The 24,070-nt window shown below is 40.9% G+C and overlaps 1 protein-coding gene and 1 long non-coding RNA gene across 5 annotated transcripts in view; one reads left to right on the top strand and one right to left on the bottom strand.

The window, feature by feature from the left end:
* Positions 1–24,070, top strand: part of CPA6 (carboxypeptidase A6) — a 297,362-nt gene that overhangs the window by 95,086 nt on the left and 178,206 nt on the right. The window lies entirely within an intron of this gene.
* Positions 1–24,070, bottom strand: part of LOC139186908 (uncharacterized) — a 314,423-nt gene that overhangs the window by 114,683 nt on the left and 175,670 nt on the right. For 3 of the 4 annotated variants that reach the window (XR_011570592.1, XR_011570591.1, XR_011570593.1), the window contains one exon: positions 18,218–20,076. The exons of the other annotated variant lie outside the window; for it this stretch is intronic. This is a non-coding gene — a long non-coding RNA (uncharacterized lncRNA). Of the gene's footprint in view, positions 1–18,217; positions 20,077–24,070 lie in introns of those variants that run through there. 4 annotated transcript variants of the gene reach the window in all.

The following is a 24,070-nucleotide window of genomic DNA, read 5'->3' as shown; positions in this document are numbered from 1 at the left end:
TCTAGTCTTTCCCATTCTATTGTTTTCCTCTATTTTTTGCAACGATCACCAAGGAAGGCTTTCTTATCTCTCCTTACTATTCTTTGGAACTCTGCATTCAAATGGGTATATCTTTCCTTTTCTCCTTTCCTTTTCGCTTCTCTTTTCATAGCTATTTGTAAGCATCGTGACTTATTTGAAATTGAAAATTTGTCTCTTATGAAGAGCTTCACCCATTTTACTTACCCCCTACATCTACCCCTCCAATACGGCAACCACCAATCTGCTCTCTGTATCTGTGAGCTTATCATTTTGCTTGTTTGGGGGCTTCAGATTACACATATAAGTGAGACAGTATATATATATACTGTTTGTCTTTGTCTGACTTGTCAGACCTAATACACCAGCATAAAGTCATCAAAGTCCATCCAAGTTGTCACAAATGGCAAGATTCCCTTCTTTTATGGCTGAAAAAATATTCTATTTTATCTTTGTGTATTTTCTTTATCCATTCACCCATTGGTGGATGCTTAGGTTGCTCTCTGTATTGGCTATTGTAAACAGTGCTGCAGTAAACAAACATGGGGGTGCATCTCTCTTTCTTTTATTTTTGGAGTTAGTGTTTACCTTTGGATAAATCCTCAGAAGTGGAATTGCTGGATCATATGGTAGTTCTACTTCTAGTTTTTTGAGGAAACTCCCTACTGTTTTTCATAATAGCTGTACCAATTCACATTCCCATCAACAGGGTACAGGAGTTCCACTTTCTCTGCATCCTCACCGAAACTTATTTCTTGCTGTTTTGACAATAAACATCCTAACAGGTATGAAGTGATAGGTCATGGTGATCACAACTTGCGTTTCCCTGATGATTAGCGGTATTGAGGACTACTTCATTTACCTACTGGCCAGCTGTCTCCCTTGGGAAAATGTCTATTCAGATCCTCTGCTTATTTTTTAATTGAATTACTTGTTTTTCTGCTATTGACTTACATGTATTTAATCAATTTTAGATATGGATCCCTTATCAGATATGCGATTTACAAATATTTTCTCCCATTCAATAAGTTGCCTTTTCATTTTACTAATGGTTTCCTTTGCTGTGCCAAAAATGTTTTAGTTTGATGTATTCCCACATGTTTGTTTTTGCTTTTGTTGCCTTTGCTTTTGATGTCAAATCCAAAAAATATCGTTGCTGAAATCAGTGTCAAGGAGTTTATCCCCCATGTTTTCTTCAGGAATTTTATGGTTTCAAGTCTTACATTCAAGTCTTTAATCTGTGTTGAGTTTGTTTCTGTGTCCAGTGTAAGACAGTGGGCTAGTTTCATTCTTTTGCATGCAGCTGTCCAGTTTTCCCTACATCATTTACTGAAGAGACTGTCTTTTCCTTGTTACATATTCTTGGCGCCTTTGTTGTAAATTAATGTAATCTTGTAATGCATGACATGATGTTTTGCTCTCTCTGAAAACTGCTTTAGTTAGTGGGAGTCTTTTGTGGTTCCATATAAATTTTAGGATCGTCTGTAGATTGCTTTGTGTAGCGTGAACATTTTAATACTAATTGTCTCAATCTGTGGACATGGAATATGTGTCTATTTATTTGTGTCTTAAATTTCTTTCATCAGTGTCTTACAGTTTTCAGTGTACAGGTCTTCCACCCCTTTAATTAAATTTATTCCTAGTATTCTTTTTGATGCACTTGTCAATGGGATTGTTTTCCTAATTTTTCTTTCTAATGGTTTGTTCTTAGTATATAGAAACAACACATTTTTGCATATTGATTTTGTAAGATGCATCTTTACTGATTTTTATTAATTCCAACAGTTTTAATACCATGTTATCTGTAAATAGTGACAATTTTAGTTCATTTCCTATTTGAATTTCTTTTTTAATTATTTAATTAATTAATTTTGGCTAATTGCTCTCGTAAGACTCCAGAAATGACATTGAATCAGTGTAGCAGAGTGGACCTCCCAGTTATTTCCCTGATCTTAGAGGAAAATTTTTTTACCATTGGGTATGAGGTTAGCTATGAATTAATCATATATGGCTTTTATTGTGTTGAGGTATATTCCCTCTGTATCCACTTTGTTGAGAGTTCTTATCATAATGTTGAATTTTATCACATGCTCTTTCTGCATTTATTGAGATGAGCATACCATTTTTAATGCTTATTTTATAATAAGGATTATGTGGATATCACATTATCACATTAATGTATCTCATTGATTTGTGGATCTTAAAGCATCTTTGTATCTTTGGAATAAATCCTATTTTATCATGATGTATGATTCTTTCAGGATGTTGTTTGCATGTAGTTCACTAATACTTGGTTGAGTGATTTTGCATCTGTGTTCATCAGGGATGTTGTTTAGTCGCTAAGTCATGTCTGACTCTTTTGCAACCCCGTGGACTGTAGCCTACCAGGCTCCTCTGTCCATGAGATTCTCCAGACAGGAATACTGGAGTGGGTTACCATTCCCTTTTCCAGGGCATCTTCCTGACCCAGGGATCAAACCTGGGTCCCCTGCATTGCAGGTGGATTCTTTACCATCTGAGCCACCAGGAAGCCCAACAGCAGGGATATTGGCTTCTAATTTTCTCTTCCTGTGGCATCCTTGTCTGGTTGTAGTATCAGAGTAATGCTGGCCTCTTGAAATGAGTTTGGAAATATTCCATCCTATTCTATTTTTGGAGAAGTTTTAGAATAGTTGGTATTAATTCTTCTTAAATGTTTGGTAGAATTCACCAGTGAAGCCATCTAGTTCTAGACTTTGATTTGTTGGAAAGTGTTTGATTACTTCCTTACTAGTAATGAATTTGTTCAGATCTCCTTTTTTTCATGATTCAGTTTCAGTATGTGGTATGTTTCTGGGAATTTATCCACTTCTAGGTTATTCCATTTGTTGGCATTTAATTGCTCATTGTAGTTTATTTTTCTGTAGAATCAACTGTAATGTCTCCTCATTGATGACTTTGCATCTTTTCTCTCTTTTTATTGGTGAGTCTTGCTAAAGGTGTTTCAGTTTTATCTTTTCAAAAAAAAGACTTTTAATTTCATTGATCCTTTTATTGTCTTTTTAGTCTCTGTTTTATTTCCATTCTTTGTTATATCCTTTCTTTAGTAACTATGGGCTTTACTTGTTCTTTTCTTTTTAGTTCTTTGTGGGTTTATTATTTCACCCAACATGTGGGAGTCACTCAGTTTGGGGGGTTTTTCATGAGAAATTTTTCCATATGTAGCTTATGATGGTATGTCCATGGGAAAAGGTGAGCTCAGGGTCCTCAATTCTTAATTGTGAACCAGAACTTGATGCATCATGAACATAGAAGAGTTTCCTTTTTCAGAACATTCAGAATCATGTCAACAATATAGATTAAATGTATTAAAATTGGTATTTGATGTTTTATTTGCAGTATCCCCTACTAGGTTCCTCTGCAGCTTTCCCTGCCTTTATTTTTGTCTCCATGCAGGACTCCTCTGAATTACTTTCCAGGCCACAGAGCAGTTCAGGTAACCTGAAGAAAAACGGACAAAGACATGTACTTGGTGTTGACTGCTTCCCTGTAAATGCACACAACACACACAGAGGTGTGTGTTCACACATCATGCTAGTAGACAAGCTATTAATAGATACTGTCATGTGCATTGTTTTCCTTCTGGTAATAGTGGAAAACTTGGGTCTTCTTTTACTCTCTTTGTAAAGTCAGTATTGGACTTCCAGATCTGAGGAAGCATTGTACATGGGAAGGGTGATGTTTGCTTAAACCAGTAGTAAATTATTTGCCAGGGATCTAATCTATAATCAGTCTTTGAGTTAAAGAGAATTATGTTTAACTTTGCTAAAAGGGATGTATCTTGTGTCTTGGATGGGTAACTGGAGAGACTCCCCAGACCCCTTGAAAAATGCTCTTCTATATAGACTAGTTTTAAAGGAGCTGGGAGCAACATGAACATCAATGTTTTTACATTAACTATTCTAGCAGGAAATCATTCTAAACTATAACACGCCCTAACTGAACATAGGCAAATACTTGACCTTTTATAACCAAGACGGACTATAGTCAGTGTCAGTTATTTGGAGGCACTGAAGTGCTGTGGTCTCCTGGCTTCCATGTTATATAGCTCCCAGATGCTGTCTCTTGTCCTTACGTCAGTTTTGGTATCTTATATCCTTTTTGGCTCTTAGTTATATCTATTACAAGCAAGAAGCACCAAAGGTCTATAGTAAACTCTTCACTCCCTTTTGAATGTCTACTCTTGTTATTATTCTAGCATGGTAATAGGTCATTATAGATACCCAATGAGGAAAAGAGGGAAGGAAGGAAGGAAAGGAGGAAATGAAGAGAAAAGGAGAGGGCAGGAAGGAAGTTATTAGCTAAGAAGTTAGATTACTAATTATTAGAATTATCTCTAAATTAAATGTAAATAAGTTCTTGAATTATGTTACCTCAGCACAGATTCTATAATATTGCCCTTGGCAACTGGGAGATGATTTTGTTTATTTCTTACTCCTGGGATGAGTTCTGGAAAGACCATATTTGTCTATAGAGATATGTGTATAATTTGATTAAATTAACCATCTGACTATTTTTTTTAAACTCACCTTTTCCTCTCTTTAGTCTGCATACGAAGAAAATTCTGAAACAATAATGAGTTGTTTCTTTACAGTTATATATTGCCACACTTAGAACAATCCTCTTGTTGGGGACTATTTTCAGCCTCTAGTAATAAACGCACTTACTTAAAACTGTGATAGTGTGAACAGTCAATTGCAATTAGCACTGGAATAAATCAGGTCATAATTCAGAGCATCTTTCCTAGGTGATTTTCTAGATGACTTCGGCAATATATCTTTGTCTGGGGGAAGAAAGCTTATTGACATCTAAACAGGTTTTCCCTGGAGAAGGAAATGGCTACCCACTCCAGTATTCCGGCCTGGAGAATTCCATGGACTGTACAGTCCATGGGGTCACAAAGAGTCGGCCACGACTGAGCAACTTTCACCTCACCTTCACCGCACTTGTTCTCCAGGACCCACCTCCAGTGCATCCTTCCACTAACATTGAAGTGCTCCTTCCTCCATGACCTCCCTAACCTATACCTTCTCCTCGCCATCTACCTACAAAGGAGCAGTTACCTGTTGTTCTAGCCTCAGCTCAAAGACTGCCTCTGTTAAGAAACTTTCCTTTCAGGAGGATTCCGGTGCTCCCATGGTACTCCACTTCCACAAACATATCATCATGTCATTGTGTATTTGCATGTCAGTTTCCTCTCTAAATTACGTGCTTCATTGTTGCATACTTAAAACATGTTGTATTGTTGGGTGCCAAGGAGGCACTTAGAAATGTCTTTTGAATGACTGAATAATGGGAGATTTTGTAATCCTAAATCTCCAGAAGGACTTCCGAAGTAAATCAATATCATACCTTCCAACAGGTATCCATTTCTCCTAATAGAACATAACTTCAGTGGGATATGCTGTTTTTCGCTGTAATATATTATTTTTAAATACTAAGTAACTAGAGAGGAGCTATTGCTCTATTGGGAAGAATGGTGGTAAGATGTTACAGGAAAACCTGAATGAACTTTTAGGCCAACCCAATAAAAATACAATTGACCCTTGAACAATACAGGGATGAAGGGCCCATCCAGTCCAGACTTTACATATAACTTTACCGCTTGCCCTCCAGATTCCTGGTCCCACATCTATGGATTCAACCAGGCAATCACAGATGATGTGGTACCTATTTATTGAAACAAAAAAAATCTGCATAAAGTGGACTCAGTTCCAACTCGTGTTGTTAAAGGTCAAATGTAATTCCTGTTATAATTTAGAGACATTGTTTAACTCATTTTAATTGAAGCAATTCTTTCACACTAGCAAAGTACTTTAGAATTGCCTGTGTGTGTGTAACTAATGGACAACAGATGAGGAGCTGTGATGCCAAAGCCTTTTATTGGGTGTAAATTCATTTTTATGGCTCTAGGAACTGTTGTGAATAGAGAATATAGATTAATTCATTTGAGGCTATTGAAATTACTTTGAGAAACTATTTTACCAATATGTGGCAACAAAAGCGATTTCCTGTTCTTGTATGTGTGTGTGCCAGAGATGGACATGAACCTGAACTTGGCCCTTCCCTTTCTGCCACTGCCCCCAGTAGCAAGGCTTCACCCAGGGCCACAGTGTCATAAGTGACAAGCCTCACAGTCCTATCACTAGGCAACCCATATCCCCGATCAGAGTAGCACAGAGGCCCCCCAGCACCAGCCTAACCATGCTGCTGTTCTGGGCTCTGAAGTAAAAAGCTTTTCAAAGACTTGCCTCTCTTTGGACCACTGACCCCAAATGCTTCCTTCTTCTAATCACCAATAACAAGGAGGAGCCAAGGGGGGACTTTCTGTCCAGGTACTAAGGCTATAGGGCCCCAAGTCATGTCTCCCTCTGCCCCGCTTTACTGACCACTACCGGAGCCCTCCACTGGTAAGAGTAACCCTCTGGTTTTTTTTTGTTTTTGTTTTTTTTATATTAAAACATAGTTGATTAACAATGGTGTGTTAGTTTAAGATGTATAGCAAAGTGATTCAGTTATATATATATATATTCTCTTTCAAATCCTTTTACCTTATGGATTATTAAAGACTACTGAGCAGAATTCCATGCGCTATACAGTAAGTCCTCGTCGATTATCTTTTTTCAATACAGCAGTGTGTACATGTCAATCCTAAATTCCCAATCTATTCATCTCTCCCACCCTTCCCCGCTGGTAAGCATAAATTCATTCTCTAAGTCTGTGAATCTGTTTCTGTTCGGTAAGTAAGTTCATGTCTATCAATTTTTTTAGATTCTTCACAGAAGTGATATCATAGGATAGCTGTCTCTGTCTGACTCACTTCACTTAGTACGATGATCTCCAGCTCCATCCATGTCGCTGCAAATGGCATTCTTCCAGTCTTTTCAATGGCTGAGTAATATTACATGGTATATATGTACCACATCTACTTTATCCATTCCTCTGTTGATGGACATATCGGTCACTTCCATGTGTTGGCTATTGTAAATAGTGCTCTGATGAACCTTGGAGTGCATGTGTAATTTTGAAACATGTTTTTCCCAGATATATGCCCAGGAGTGGGATTGCTAGGTCACATGGTTGCTCTAGTTTTAGCATTTTAAAGGACCTCCAAACTGTTCTCCACAGTGGATGTACCAATTTACATTCCCACCAATGGTGTAGGAGGGTTCCCTTTTCTCCACACCCTATCCAGCGTTTGTTGTTTGTAGATTTTTGGACTATGGCCATTCTCACTGGTGTTAGGTCATATCACATTGTAGTTTTGATTTGTTTTTCTCTAATTAAGGATGTTAAGCATCTTTTCACATGCTTTTTGGCCAACTGTATGTCTTTTTTAGATAAATGTCTATTTAGATCTTCCACCCATGTTTTGATTGGGTTTTTTGTTATTTTGATAGGGAGCCACATGAACTGTTTGTAAATTTTGGAAGCTAATCCCTTGTCAGTCTCATCATTTGCGATTATTTTCTCCCATTCTGTGGGTTGTCTTTTTACTTATGATTTCCTTTGCTGTGCAGAATTTTTTGAGTTTAATTAGGTCCCAGTTGCTTAATTTACATTAAATAAAAGTTTCCATTATTCTAGGAGACAGCTCAAAAAAGATATTGTTGCTATTTGTGTCAGAATGTTCTGCCTATGTTTTCATCTACTAATTTTATAGTGCCCAGCCTTACATGTAGGTCTTTCATCCATTTGGAGTTAATTTTTGTGCATGATGTTAAAGAATGTTCTAATTTCATTTTTTTACAAGTATCTGTCCAGTTCTCCCAATACTCTTATTGAAGAGACTGTCTTTCCTCCATTGTAGAGAGTGACCGTCTTTTCCCTCTGTCACCAATCCCCAAGGTCTCCTTGGACCTGTTTTTCTGAGGGAATGGGTAACACCTTACTTTGGAGGACTTTCTGGACATGTTTTGCTTACTTCTGTGACTCTCCTCACCAAGCAAGGGCTTACAATCCTCTATACTGAGAAAGTGTAGCAGGAGAGTACATGTAGAACTAGCCCTAAGGAGGGAACTGTTACTTGTTCCTAGGCAAAGGGGGGAACTGAAGAGGTTGTGTTCCTGCCTGGGAAGAACATGAATCTGCCACCCAACACAGAAGCCATGTTTAGCATGTTTGCAAAACTCAAGGTAGTTCAGTGGTTCTGAAACATAAGCTGTAAGACTGGAAACAACAAGAGATGAGTCTCTAGGGATGGCAGAGGACCACAAAGCCTAAAAGGACACATGTATTTTATTAATTACCTGTGAAAGCGTTCATATTTTCCAGGCACTGCCTTATGGCCGTGCCTGTATTAATTCATCTAATATCTACTGCAATCTAATAAGAGAGGCACTCTTACTCCCATTTCACAGACGAGGAAACTAGAGACTAGAAAAGTTAAATAACTTGTCTAGAATCATTCTGTCAGTGGAATAACTGGACCTCAAGCCCAGGTCTTTCTGGAGTCTAAAGCTCATACTCAAACTGTATTGCCTGTATCCTTGAAAATCACTGCTGTAGCAAATCGGGCCCCACTGACGATTCTCAAACAAGAATGGTAAATAAAAACAGACCCATAGAAAAAAGTGTACATGCAAGGCTATAAAGAAGCAAGAAGAGACGAACAATAAAAATGTTAATGAATTTAGACTCATTATTTAGGCAGTGAGAAACCATGGGTATATATGATTAATTTTAAAGGACTTCTTTTTAATTTTAAAAATATTTTCAAAACAGCTTTGTACAAACTGTATTTTCCATCTTTTCAGTCCCAATATCTGGAGATACTTATCCTGTTTCTTGAGAGATCTGTTCCTGTGCCTTTTTTTTTTCATTCTCTTGGTGTCATACTATTCAATTTCAGCAGTGGAAATTGAGGTCAGAAAATAGGAAATTACAACTGCATGTAGAGAATCAGTCATGTAAGGTCCTGAAGATCTCAGTTGCACACAGATATGCCTATTAAGGAGCCCAGAAGGGGAAAGTAATGGAATAAACCTTAGCACACTTTGAACCTGAATTGTGTTCTGCTGTTGTGTTTTGTTTTCCTGAGCAGAAATAAAAATCTTGTAGAACAAAGCCACAAGATTGGTACTGACAGTCTACGTGACCTTTAAAAGTGAAACCTTTGCTGGTATTTTTGGGAGAAGAATAAGCAGTTTTTTACTTCAGAAGTAAGAAAATAAGTTGTTTAGGATTTATTGTGTTACTGAAACCATTTTATTTTCACCTTTCCTGGACAGCATGGTAATGTTGATCTCTTTTGGTTTAGGATACAGTAAACCAAGTATTTATGTATATATGTTCCTTTCCTAGCCTTTGACATGTTCAACTAGCTCTTCAATCAGATGAGCCATAATTACCCAACTGTAACCAAAGTAATACTATTTCCTGATATTACAGCTAGTATTACATCCTACTAGCTAGGTGAGAGGATCATCTGCCCTGGGTGTCTTGCTCTGGCTCCCCTCCAACTGTATCTCCATCCTCCTCAAAGTGTACCCTTTTTCCATGGACTGTTTTGGGAATCCAGAGCCTTGGAATCCATGCCCAAACAGCCTCCTTCCCACCTCCAGGGCCCACATAAGATTTGCCAGCTCCAGACCCAAATGGTAAGAGAGGCAGGTATTTGTGCTGGCTGCTCTTGGAGCATGGATATGCAGACTGGGGTATCCACAAGCCAGGAGTAGGAGAAGGCTGCATGTTAGCAGCCAACACTCTCTTGTGCTCCTACGTCTGGGCCCAGCACCCCCTGGAATCTAATTTGTAAATTTCAATCTGGATTTCCAGACTGTTAGAAAGGTATGCCACTCAACCTGGGAGGATAGAACATTTTATTATCTTTTCATCTTGATTTACATCTTTTAGTATTTACTTGCTTGGCATGGGGTCTCCTTTAGACTCTTGGCTGAGGCCCATCAAAAGTTAGGGGTCTGGGTTGACACCTGACTCAAAACCGTTGAATGTGATTCTCTCACCTGGGGTATGGAGTTGGGTACAACCATCTTAGCTTCTGCAGACCACTTAAGCTGAGAACATGCTGATGTAGGAACTGAGTGCTATCAATGGTAGGGCCAACAAGCATAGTCCACAGACTTTTGGAATGAGACCTTAGAAGCACCTTAGTTCCTGTACTATCCAAGCCTTGGTTGCTCATCTTCTTAAATTCTATAGACAACCCAGTATCTTCCCTGTAAAGTTCCTTGCTGCCTCCTTACTTTGAAAAGGGTGTCCATTACTTCCATCTCATAACCTATGTTTCTACATGGACAGTGGGTCTTAATGAATTCATTGCTTAATAGCCTAAAACATGATGTGGGAACATAGGCTGATGAACAGGCTTTCAAGCTTGTTCATAAAAATTGCACCCACTACATCAAGCAGTTCGAAGAGGCTGGTCAGATAGCTCTTATAACTGGCTAATAATAGACTAAAAGAGTTCTACTATCCAGACTTAACCGAATCTTCTGTACCTACCTGTTGTAACTGAAGAATGATCTTTACTGGTGTTTGCTGATGGCTTCATCTCTGTTTTGTATTTGCTTTGAGGTTTAGAGCTTTGTTCTCTGGGGCAGTGTACTATATACATTGGGTTTTATTTCTCAGGTTCTGAATAGAGAACTCTTCATAGGAAGGGCAGATAGTAGGAACCTGCCTGTCCCTTTTCTGGAGAGTGTTAGGGGCTCCACCAAGAGCCACCAGCCTCACGAGCCCCTTTCCCAGAGGAGAGCCTTTTGACGGCACCAGTTCTTTTTCCTCCCATCATGCTTTCTCTTCAGTATAATTCGGCTCTAATTGAGAATGTCAAGAAACTGATTTTTTGGAAGATATATGGAGGAGAGGAGAGATGTGCTTCTGTATTACTGACACCAAATAACTCTCCAAGGTGCTGGCTGTGGAGCATTGTGTTACCTTGAGACACATATTAAAGTAACACAACAACAAAGTACTTTACCATAAGGACCAAATCAGCAATAAATCATTAGGTGCAGGAGTAATATTCACTTCTTTTGAGTAGCTATGTAGTCACAATCTCATATTTTTAGAGCTGTATCATGAGTAGTAACTTTGTTCCTACCCAGAGATGAATGCTAGAACCAGAGATGGAGATAGAATTGGGATGGACTGCCCACAGCAAGTTGTTGGCTTGCAAACTCCTCATGCATTATATGTAGATTAAATTCCCCCTCATCTTACAAAGTTGGGTTTCCCGGGTGGCACAGTGGTAAAGAATCTGCCTTGCAATGCAGAAGATGTGAGTCTGATCACTGGGTCAGGAAGATTCCCTGGAGAAGGAAATGGCAACCCACTCCAGTGCTATTGCCTGGGAAAGCTCAAGGACAGAGGAGCCTGGTGGGCTACAGTTCAAGGGGTCACAAAAGAGCTGGATATGACTCAGCAACTAAACAACAACATCCTACAAGAGGAAATAGAAGCCATCAAGAGCTCCCATTCTCACATGCTACCCTCCTAAAGTTGCCCACAATCCCAGCCATCCTCTGAAAGGAAAGAGTGGAACTCCTCTGCCTTGACTCCAACTAATTGCCTCCTCCAACTCCCACCCCCAAAATCATTGTCTGAGGAAGTTGCAGTGACCCATAGGGATGATATCCAAGATGGTGATGCAGTGCTGAAGGATATACCCATGTGTGCGTGTGTGCATGCGTGCTAAGTCACTTCTGTGAGACTCTACGGACTGTAGCCCACCAGGCTCCTTTGTCCATGGGATTCTCCAGACAAGAATACTGGAGTGGATTGCCATTGCCTTCTCCAGAGGATCTTCCCAATGCAGGGATCAAACCCGGTTTGCCCTCATTACAGGCAGATTCTTTACCATCTGAGCCACCAGAGAAGGCCCTCCCTTCTTGGGGGGCAACCACTACCAGAAAAGTTAAATCTCAGGGCTCTGACAGCAGATATTCTCCTCCAGGGGATCTTCCCAACCCAGGGATTGAACCCATGTCTCTTCTATCTCCTGCAATGGCAAGCAGGTTCTTTACCACCAGCACAGCCTGGGAAGCCAACTCTACCCATACAGAGGAACATTTTATTCAACCATAAAAAGGAATGAAATTCTGGCACATGCTACAGAATGGATGAAACCTGAATACATTTCACTGAGTAAAATGCCAGACATAAAAAGATAATATCATATGATTCCTCTCAAATGAGATTCCCAGGGTCATCAGATCCAGAGACAGAAAGTAGGATGGTGGCTGCCAGGGCCTGGGGAGGCGGGAGATGTGGGGAGTTGGTGTTTGTTCTCTCTGCCCCTGTGTGCTCTGTTTCAGGTTTCCCATCTCTCAGGAATTTTTAGAACATACTCTCTGATCTGTGTAATCGACACCTGTAGCATTCACCCCAGATTCTCCTGTGCTGTAACAAAGGAGTCTTCATGTTGGGACGGGTCATAAGTTATGTGACATGTACTTGGAGCCCAAGGGTTTATCAGATGCTTGAGCCTTGAGGAGTCCAGCTTGGGGACCAGCCTCTCCCACGGTGGGCTACAGAAACTGTAGGGGCAGGATGCTTCCTGCTGCATGAAAAGGGTAACTTTTGAAAAAAATTCCCTTACTGCACTCGGATCAGATCATTCCTATGCTTAGAACTCTCTGATGACTTCATCTCTGGCTCAGATTAGAAGCCAAAATCTTTACAATGGCTTTCAAGGCCCTGCCTCTCAGATGCCTCCTTCTGGTGCCCACGACTTCTGGTGCCAGTCACACCAGGCTCCTCCTAACTCCTTAATCCCCAAGCATGCTTCCATGCCTCAGCCTTTGCATTTGGCCTCCCTTTGCCTGGAACATTCCTTCCATAGGAATCCACGTGGCTTTCTTGCTAGTGTTGCCTCCTCAAATACACCTTCCTTGACCACCATATTTTTAAACATTTATTTATTCATATAGGCTGCTTTGGGTCTTAGTTGCCTCATGCAGGATCTTCGTTGTCTCATGCAGGATCTTTCCTTGCAGTGCATAGACTCTCTAGTCATGACACATGGGCTTAGTTGCACTGTAGCAGGTGGAGTCTTAGTTCCCCACCTAGGGATTGACCCTGCACCCCTTGCCTTGCAAGGCAGATTCTTAAGCACTGGACCATCAGGCAAATCCCTGACTGTCATATGTAAAATTCAACAACCCTCCTCTGGCACTTGGTAGAACCCTCCCCTGCCTTCTGGTCTCCATAGTGGCCCTCACCATCCACAGACTGTATGGTTTACTTATGTATTAAGTATGAATGGTTCCTCCCTGATGGAGGTCAGAGATTTTTGAATTTTTGACCATTTCTGTTTCCTCTTTGCTTAGAACAGTGTGTGGTGTGTTGTACACACTCTGTGAATATTTGAATAAATTACTAAATAAAAGAATGAACTAGTGTTTGCTCCCTAGAATGGTTAGAAGTCATATTGCTGCACAAAATGCTCTCTCTTTAGAATGGAATTATAAATGGAATCTGTACAGGTCCACAGTGATTCCAGAATTCTGTGACAACCAGGGTATGTTAATCCAGATTACTGACAATAGTAATAATGTCAAAATCATTAGACCTTCAAGTGAACCATAACGCAAAATAAACCCAACTTTCCCAGGAAACCCACATGCTCTGGGAAATTAATGGAATCGAGTCTCCTTATCAACTGCAACTCTCCAATGATACAAACTCTGAAGTTTGGCATTTTCTTTTGCAAATAAATAAGGTCAGGAGAGGACAGGAAAATTTGCATTATTACAAGTCATTGAAACTGCAGTTTTTAACCCTTGTCACCTGCCCAACTCTACACTGACAGTAAGATCATTTATTCCTCCCCAGTGGGGGCTTCCCTGGTGGCTCAGTGGTAAAGAATTCTCCTACTAATGCAGGAGACTTGGGAAATAAGGATTTGATCTTTGGGGACAGAAAGGTCCCCTGGAGAAAGAAATGATAACCTACTCCAGTATTCTTACCTGGGAAATCCCATGGACAGAGGAACCTGGCTACAGTTCATGGGGTCACAAAAGAGTCAGACACAGCTGAGTGACTAAACAACAAACCCCTGTAGTAGATGGAATATTCTTCAGAGAAACCTGAGGCTCAGAAGTCATTTTCCCAAATTTATTCTGCCATGTGATTCAAACTTAGGTTTTCTAAATCTACCATCCAAAGCCTTCCCATCACACTACACTGCCTCCAAAGATAATAAAATCATACCATTTGGGATTTGTTTTTGCTGACCCTGAACTAGATTTGAAATGACCAAGCCTCTACAACAACTTTCTACCTGTATTACTAAAACACTGACTACAGCGATGAAACTTTTCCACAGCAGAAGGAAATGATATTTCAAAGGCTCTTATCTTTTCCAATTCATGTTTTGAAGATCATCTTGGCTTATCACTGGGGGAAATCTCTAAGTAATAAAAGAAATGCAATGAAAAAGAAAGGCAATGTATCATAAAATGTGCTTTGCATCTTGATAGCAATGTGATTTATTTATTACTGATGATAAATATGAGAATAAATTGTTTTTGTGGAATTCATGAATAAGACAGTTTTGGTAAAGTGAAGTCTTGCTTCTAGCATTCAGCCGGTTGAATACTTTGTTGAAAAGTAGAGTAAGGACCTTGGGGCAGTTTTGCAAATATAATTAGGTTTGCAGCTTATTAAAATGTAGATTCAAACTTCCCCAATATATAATATATTTTGAATAATAATACAGATGCCAGGAGACTCTCTGAATGAGACTGGGAAAAAAAGTGATAATCTTTTTTTTTAGTGTGCATCAGAGAAAAAAATTATCTATCTTAGAACAGCCATTGTAACTTAATCTATTCCATTTTTTCCCCAAGATAAACTATATCCAAAATGAGCCCAGTTAATTCTAACTGAAATAAATAGGTTGGTATATTCCTTTCCCATGTTAGGTAGTGCCCAGTTATACATATGTATCACATTGTTTTGTATCTTAATTAACAATATCCTTAGTTTGAGTGATGACTGGCAGCCATAATTTAATTAGGAGAATCTCAGCATCCCCTGATAACTGATATAATCTGAATTTGAACTCTATTATATGTCTGCTTCCATTTGGTATGGAGATTCCTGGCCAATTAAGAGCAAAAAGTAAAATCTGTATGTGTGTGTGTCTGTGTGTACGCGTGCGCTGAATTGTTTCAGTCGTGTCCAACTATTTGCGACCCCATGGACTATGGTCTGCCAAGCTCCTCTGTCCATGGAATTTTCCAGGCAAGAATACTGGAGTGGGTTGCCATGCCCTCCTCTAGGGGATCTTCCCAACCCAGGGATCGAATTCGTATGTCTACTGCATTGGCAGGCTGGTTCTTTACTACTAGCACCGCCTGGGAAGCCCAAAGCCTGTATATTTGAAACCTACAAAGTGAGGGTGTAAGGAGTGCAAGAAAGGAGAGGAAGGTAGAGACCTATTGGGATAGTGTTTTGCAGATTGTGCTAAGATTTTTTTAGAAGAATTTTCTCTCTTTGTGAGTGGAAAGGTACTGAAGAGTTTTAAGCAAGGAAAGATGGGATGCTGTTTGCATTTTCCTTTAAATTGGTTTACCTGCCTTGTGGGGAAGCAGGGGAGCAAGATGGTAGCAGAGACTCCAGTCATGAGGCTGGGAAAGTGGGCCACGCAGGAGAGAGGAGGGAGGGAAAAGCAGTGGAGATGAAGAAAGTGAGGAAGAATCAAGATCTGTAAGAGAAGTGGAATGAACTAGATGTGGTAATGGGTTGAACGTTGGGTTAAAGGAGAAGGAAGTTTCAAAGACAAGGTCATGGCTCCTGACTTTGTCTTGGTGCCTTGACTTACAGTAGAGAGTTGGATGTTTTATTTAACAAATAGGATAAGTGGATTTGAGGGAAAGATTAACTTTGCTGTTGGATATTATAGTTGAGATGTCTGGGAAACACCCAGGAAGAGATAATAAGTTAGATCTACAGTCAGAGAAGTGAGCAGGAACTGCGAAGAAAGGTTTGATGCAGAGATAAATTTTTTTGGGGGGTGGTTATCAACGGAGAAGGGAATGGCTACCCACTCCTGCATTCTTGCCTGGAGAATCCCATGGACAGAGGAGTCTGGTGGGCTGCAGTCCCTGGGTTGCAGAGTCAGACAGGATTGAGCGACCAATACTTTCACTTCACCTATCAATATACAGATGCTTCAAAGTCATAGGATTAGGTGAGATTGTCAAGGGAAAGAGTCTTAGGGTGAAAAGGGAATGAGACCCTGAGAAAGGATGTTTAGAGGCTGGTACAGGAGGAGGATCCACGGGGAAAGCTGATCTCGTAAGCTACACCTCTGCTGTGATTCTTTGGGCAGATGTGTATTCCATCCCTCGCTAGGTGCTGGGCAGGCCAGCATGCACTAGAACTAATGCCTGACCTCAGGAGGCTGGCATTGCAGCCAGGGAGATGGCCAGGGAAGGAAAGCACTATGATTCAATGCTGTATGTGCAATACACAGATGTAACACACAAGCATGTGCTGGCAGAGCTGTAGCATTCAGGATATGCAAGATACAATGGTGTCATCATTCTGGTTAGGGTAGGAAAAGCAGTCGGAGAGGCCTTTACAGAAAAGCTCTGTAGCTGGGTGTCACAGGATAAATAGGAGTTCTTCAGACCAACAAGGCAGGGAAGGGTTTTCGTTGCAGAGGGAACAGCTAAATCAAGAAAGGGATGAGTCAGCACTGCTCTCAGGCAGTGAGAAGGACTCTGGTGTGGCTGAAAAGCCGGCCATTGAGATGGGGGAGGAAACCAGGAGAGGAGCCTGGTTACCGTGCAGTTCCACGTGTGATGGAAAGTTGTTCAAGGGGATCTTTAGAATCTGAATAGTTGCTAGCAGGCACAGGAAGTCAGTAAATGTTGATTTAATGAACACATGATCAGATTTACATTTCACAAAACCCCACTTGTGGCGGCAGAGAGAACATGGGCCTAAGGAAACAGTGGAGCAAGACCAGCAGAGCCAGCTGAGCCCTTGCTTGGACCAATGAGAGAGAGACAGGAAGGTGGACAGAGGGTCAGGGAGGGGGGACAGGGCTGCGGAAGAGCTATAGGCAGCCCGAGTGCTATCATTATCCCACCTACAGACAAAAGAAAACCAAAAGCTTTAGAACCTCCAAGATTTAAAGAAGCTTTAATTCACCAAATGTTTGCTGAAGACCTCCCATGAACCAGGGACAGGACTTGTTGAGGGATACCAGTGAACACAATGCCTCAGGTGTGCATGGAGCTTCCCTATAGCAAAGAAGTAGGACCAGTCATCATTGCTGGGCTTCCTGGGTGGCTCAGTGGTGAATCTGCCTGCCAGTGCAGGAGCTATAAGAGACTCAGGCTTGGTTTCTGGGTCAGGAAGATTCACTGGAGAAGGCAATGGCAATCCACTCCAGTATTCTTGCCTGGGAAATCCCATGGACAGAGGAGCCTGGTGGGCTACAGTTCATGGGGTCGCAAAATAGCTGGACATGACTTAGCAACTAAATAACAACATACCTAGTGGTAAGAGGTGGAGAGACGCATGGTAGGTGTAGAAGGTGGGGTAGTATTCTTTATTTTGTTGGTTTTATATTTGAGAGGAAAGGACAAGAGAGCATCACATTGCCTCAGTTTCCCCAACTCAATCCTCAAGACCAAACTGCTTGGAGATACTTTGCATGAATCCAGAGATCCAGGCACAGGGGCCTGTCTATTTGGTTCTGGCACACTATTCTTGACCATTAAGGCCATCTTTAAAATCCCAAGGGCTATAGGCCCAAACAGAACCTCATTGTTATAGGACATGTGACCGCTTTACAAAGAGCCTCATTTCTATTCTCACTCAGCCCTCCCGAAACTCCGTTCCTTAGTGAGGATGATCAGGTGTTGGGAATGTGAAGCAACTGAGCCAAGCCTTGAATCCATCTTGATGACCTGGATTCAAGGGCGCTTGTCACCTCCACATTGGTAAGGTCAGGTTTACAACTGGGTGTCGGTTGTTATGATCACATCACCTCCTGGTTCTTCATCCTCCTGTGAGTTCTTTGTCATGATATGTGCTCCACAAGTATTTATAAATCACGTAGATTTGAGGTTAATCAGTCATCACTGCATCAATCCATGTTTCCTGCTCCCTGGCAGCTGTGGGGATATTGGAAGGCAGAAGAATGGGGTACTGAAAATAGAAATGTCTCAGACAGAAACCACTTCAACAATGTTTATTTAGAGTTGCAGTTTTCATGGGGAGGTAGAATGGCTTCTGAAGTCAGGGTTGGAGGTGGGAAGCAGCTACAGCTCTGGTAGATCTGGGCTAGGTAAGCAAGGACATCCAGCCTGCCCTTTCACCTCCAGAGTTCTTTTCTCACCCAACTCCATGCATAGTCCAGCAGAGGAGGCAAAAATAAAAAGCAGTAATAATAATTCCTCCAATCGCCCGCCTTGTGTGCCTCTCTGTTTCCACGGACACTCAAAGGAGTTGGATTCCAACACACACCAAAACCCATAAGCCTATGGTAATATGAAGACCAAGTGTTTTACATCCAGGAAGGGAGATGGACAAGAAATAACCTCAGGGAAAGCAGAGCTAAGGATGAACTCATGGAAGGATTCTGTACAAAAATATATTGTATTTAAAAAAGAAATTCTGTCTTTGCCACCATCCCTCCTCAGGGCTGTGTCTTCTGACTCACACAGTGTGACTGTTTTAAAGTCAAGGATTGCAGGGATTAAACGTAGCTTTTTACTGATGCCATTACAGTCACACATTCCCAGATGAGCTCGTCCTCCTCTTTTGAATGGGCATCAGAGTCAGCCTACGTGATCCCCCTTAAGGTGGAGATAGAGAAGCTGGTTCACTTTCTTTTTCTTCAGGAACCCTGATTAATGCAAAACAAAAGATTGCAGCAGACTAAAATGTTACATTTAAGCAGTTTGAGTAAGGAAGGACTTGAAATGTCTTTTGTGGCCAACCATAATGAGGTTTTAGAATTACTCTCAAAGGGGAACTATATCCTCATATCCTTCCATCAAACTCCGTGTCTCCTGACTCCTGTTACGTATTTCACAGTAGGCATCCTTTCTGTCCATCTCATTAGAGCCACTGAAATCGCAGAAACCATGCTAATGCTAGAGTCAGAACCCTGTTATCAGAGATGTGACTGCTATTCTACTTGGATGATAACAGCTCAAAGACTTGCATGTGCCTTTTTCTCCTATATCTAATTTTATAAAGTAGAAGCATCTTAGTGCTTTGCTTTTTAGAATGAGCAAATTGTATCACTGCAATGAGAATTCCCACCACAACAAAGAAACCCTCAGGCACATTGAAAGACTGCAGGGTTGAAACACTGCAGACCATTGCTGGTGTTGGAGAGACTAAATAACTCTCTCCCATTGTGTAACTTGACAATTTGCAGAGAATGCCTCCATGCTCCCTAATTTGATCCAACTGACTGTGCTACAATGTAGGGCAACATTAACCATGTCTTACAGAAAGATCACAGAGGTGAAGTCATTCACCTCGAGTCTCACAGCTAGTGATGGGAAAGCCAGGACTAGAATTTTAAAGTGCAGAAGAGGAAGTTGAGGTGTATCTGGGCTCCTATTGCTGTGAGCCCTCCAGGCCTGGGGTAACGTAGAAAAGGAAGAGGCCAGCATAGACATGTCAGAATAATATGATTCCCACAGAGCTCTGATCCTAGCCTTACTCAGAGAAGGATATCGTCAAAAAGATTACATAAATTGGCACCCACCCTGTACCAAACCCTCTTCATCAACTGCCTTCAATCCTCTTCCAACCCATATCATATTACAAAAGGTAGAGGGGTGTGGCTCGGGGCAGGAGGGAAGCCAGTAGGAGGGCTGAGGTCTCTGATGTTTGTCAATCAGGGGCCCTAGCCTCCTTCGTCGGAGAAGGCGATGGCACCCCACTCCAGTCCTCTTGCCTGGAAAATCCCATGGACAGAGGAGCCTGGTAGGCTGCAGTCCATGGGGTCGTGAAGAGTCAGACACCACTGAAGCGACTTAGCAGCAGCAGCAGCAGCAGCCTCCTTCATATTCTGTGCTGCAGAATACAAATAAAGCCATTTGAATTCCAGAAATTCCCCACTATTCCAAATTTCCAGACTTCAATAACATTTTAGATCTGTGTTTCTTCCCAAGATCTGGCCATTCATAAAGCAAAAAGCCTACATCATATAGATTTTATCCATCGAATGGGGAAAGTTAAGTACCTAGTAAGAAGACACTAAAGTGCAGCCTGAACAGGTGGCACTGCAGAGTCAAGGCCTTTATAGAATCACAAAGCCATTAAGCTTCATGTAAATTCCTTTTGGGGAGACAAAAGAAATACAGTTTAGTTTTTGCCTTTGAAAGAGCTGACAATCCTTTGATTCTTCAGCTTTTGTGTGGTTAATTTTAGACTGCTAATATTAACATCCCCTCACTGATTATTCTTAATTAAACTTACTCCTGAGTCACTGTTAAATGCCAAAATATCTGTATCCTCAGAATATTCTTCCAGAAGGCTTTGGCTTGTAGGAGCCTGTAAAAATATTCTCCACTCCCACTCCTATAGTTTGTGCCTCATGTGCATGGACATTAAAAACTGCCAAATCAACACTGCCACCCACGCTCCACCCCCTGAGCATCCCACTAATCCTGGGTGCAATCTAGGAAAGGCAGTTGTCAAGAGATTGGAAAGAAAGTGCACGTGGGATTGAGTCTTGGTTTATACACACAAACATTGTGTATTTCCTCATCGTGAAGTAGTCATGTGTTTTTACGGTACCTCCACCGCCATCACCACCATCTTCCCATCATCATCTGCAGGAGTGAGCCTAGATAACATGAAGAATACATTCTTCTTCCACCATGATTGGTTCAAGGATGAGCTTAGCATCTTAATGATCCAAATCTGTAGGACTCTTTCCTTTCAGTAGTTGAAAAGGAAAAGCAAGCCCTTCTTGGTAACAGTGTGGTGTATGGATGTGAGACCTGGGCCTGCTGCAACCATTTTGTGACAGTGAGTAAAGGGGGCTTGGGTGAACAAAGTTAAGAGAATTGTGGAGAAATCAAGCTGGAGCCCTGATCAAACTCTGCTGACTTATTGCCAGACTTTTCATTGATAAGCAAATAATTTCCCATAGGATTTAGTTCATTGTAAGATGGATTGTCTGTTATTTGAAACCAAAAGCATCTTAACTGAGGTGTTAATTACACAATCATATTTCTTAACCCCTGACTGAAGTGTTCCAGAATTGGTTACATTTATAGAGCCAGATAGTGAGAATGCAAACTAGTACAGCCTCTATGGAGAACAGTGTGGATATTCCTTAAAAAACTGGAAATAGAACTGCCTTATGATCCAGCAATCCCACTGCTGGGCATACACACTGAGGAAACCAGAAGGGAAAGAGACACGTGTACCCCAATGTTCATCACAGCACTGTTTATAATAGCCAGGACATGGAAGCAACCTAGATGTCCATCAGCAGATGAATGGATAAGAAAGCTGTGGTACATATACACAATGGAGTATTACTCAGCCATTAAAAAGAATACATTTGAATCAGTTCTAATGAGGTGGATGAAACTGGAGCCTATTATACAGAGTGAAGTAAGCCAGAAGGAAAAACACCAATACAGTATACTAACGCATATATATGGAATTTAGAAAGATGGTAACAATAACCCTGTGTACGAGACAGCAAAAGAGACACTGATGTATAGAACAGTCTTATGGACTCTGTGGGAGAGGGAGAGGGTGGGAAGATTTGGGAGAATGGCATTGAAACATGTAAAATATCATGTATGAAACGAGATGCCAGTCCAGGTTCGATGCACGATACTGGATGCTTGGGGCTAGTGCACTGGGACGACCCAGAGGGATGGTATGGGAAGGGAGGAGGGAGGAGGGTTCAGGATGGGGAACACATGTATACCTGTGGCGGATTCATTCTGATATTTGGCAAAACTAATACAATTATGTAAAGTTTAAAAATAAAATAAAATTTAAAAAAAAAGAAAAAAAGTTCAAAAAAAAAATTCAAGACTTGCACTTCTGATGTTCTTCTAACTTTGTTGAGATATAATTGACATGTTAAATTTGTGTAAGCTGCCATCTATGGGGTCACACAGAGTCAGACATGACTGAAGCGAGTTAGCAGCAGCAGCAAGGCATAATGTGAATATGCCTTAAATATGTGATATCATATTTATATATCATAATGATATGATATCATAATGTGATATCATATTATCACAATATGATAATGTGAAATGTTTACCATGATAGAGCTAGTTAAACACATCCCTTACCTCATAAATTACAATTTTGTTGTTGTTGTTGTTATGGGTGGGAAGAACATTAAAGTTCTGTTCTCTCAGTAACTTGTAAGTATACAGTACAATATTATTATCTATAGTCACCTAGAGCTGTGCACTAGATTCCCAGATCCCAGAGATCTTGTACACTTTGTCCTGAATCTCCCATGCCCCCCACCCCTCAGCCCTTGGCAACCACCATTCCACTTGCTATTTCTATGAGTTTGGCTTTTTTAGTTTCCATTCACAAGTGAGGTCATATAGTACTTGTCTTTCCCTGTCTGGCTTATTTCACTTAGCGTGATGCTCTCTGGGTCAATTCACATTGTGGCAAATGGCAAGATTTCCTTCTTTCTTAGGGCTGAATACTACTCCATTGCATCTTCATACCACATTTTCTTTGTCCATTCATCCAGCACTGGACACTTGGGTTATTTCCACATCTTGGCTATTGTGAATGATGCTGCAATGAACTTATGAGTTTGCCCTCTCAATCCCACGTTCTGTATTAATTGTATATACACAAAGCAATAAACACACTCACCTCCAAAGATATAAAGACCAATCCCTTTCCACAATATGAGAATGTTTCCCAGTTAAAAAGCATTCCCAAACAAAATTAACATCATAAAAAAACAAAAAAACAAAAACTCCAAATTTCCAAACCGAGGAATACATTTGGCAAGAATGTAAACAGATCTTGCTGTGTTTTTCCCGTTTCATTGACTATATCTCCCAGTTCGGTTCCCAGTAATTTCAGTCAATTCTTGTTTTTGATTAACAAATTAAAGTCTAATTTAGAAAACTGGCTCATAGCTTCCAAGGGAAATTTGCCACAGCTTTCTATAACTGCTTCATCCCAGTAGTGCACCAGAAGGAAAAAATACTTCTGCATGTCAAATTTCTAATAAGTGTTCTTCAAATCTCTTGTAGAATTAAAGCCTCATTAAAAGCCAGTGCCCATGTTTTGCTGATCAGCGGGGCGGACACTAGATTGGCTCTCTCAGCACCTCCTGCAGCCTCTGCTTGTGTGTCTTTCTGGCCAGCAAAGGCTACAAAAACCTAAGCTCCCTTGGTTCCATATGTGATTTGAGTTGCATTTGACCCTGACTCAGATTTAGAGCTGAGGTGTGTGGAGAGAGACACTGTGATAAAAAACCAGCATTGTATGTATGAGGTGTGTCTTGTGGCATAGTAGCAAGGCTGTTCTTTCCCCAGCTCTCCTGCCTCATACGATTTCTACTGAACTCTCAAATCCTAAGGTTACAAACAGAATGAAGTAATAACTAGGAAAAGAGAAAGTCTGGCCAACAGCTTCTGGGAAATCCAAATCCTATTTACAACATTTTACTATTCTCTAAACATCCTTTGCCCTAGTTAGGAGAAATGCGTATCGGGGTTTTAAATACTAACCATATGTTGTGTGTGTGCATGCGTGTGCACATGCCTGTGCTCAGTTGCTCAGTTGCGTCTGACTCTTTGTGACTGCCTAGACTTTAGTCAGGCTCCTCTGTCCATGGGATTTTTCAGACAAGAATACTGGAGCAAGTTGCCATTTCCCACCATTTCCCAATCCAGAGATCGAACCTGCATCTCCTGCATTGACAGGTATATTCTTTACTATTGAGCCACCTGGGAAGCCCCAACCATATGTTAATGTATTCTAAATTTTCGTTTCTGACCTCAGCTCCCTGCCAAACCCCAAATTCATATAATCCAACTGACTCATCACC

Source organism: Bos indicus, chromosome 14 (assembly GCF_029378745.1).
Source record: "Bos indicus isolate NIAB-ARS_2022 breed Sahiwal x Tharparkar chromosome 14, NIAB-ARS_B.indTharparkar_mat_pri_1.0, whole genome shotgun sequence".
NCBI classification, from domain to species: domain Eukaryota; kingdom Metazoa; phylum Chordata; class Mammalia; order Artiodactyla; family Bovidae; genus Bos; species Bos indicus.
Note: the sequence above shows the minus strand (reverse complement) of the source record. Positions and strands in the feature narration are given on the sequence as shown.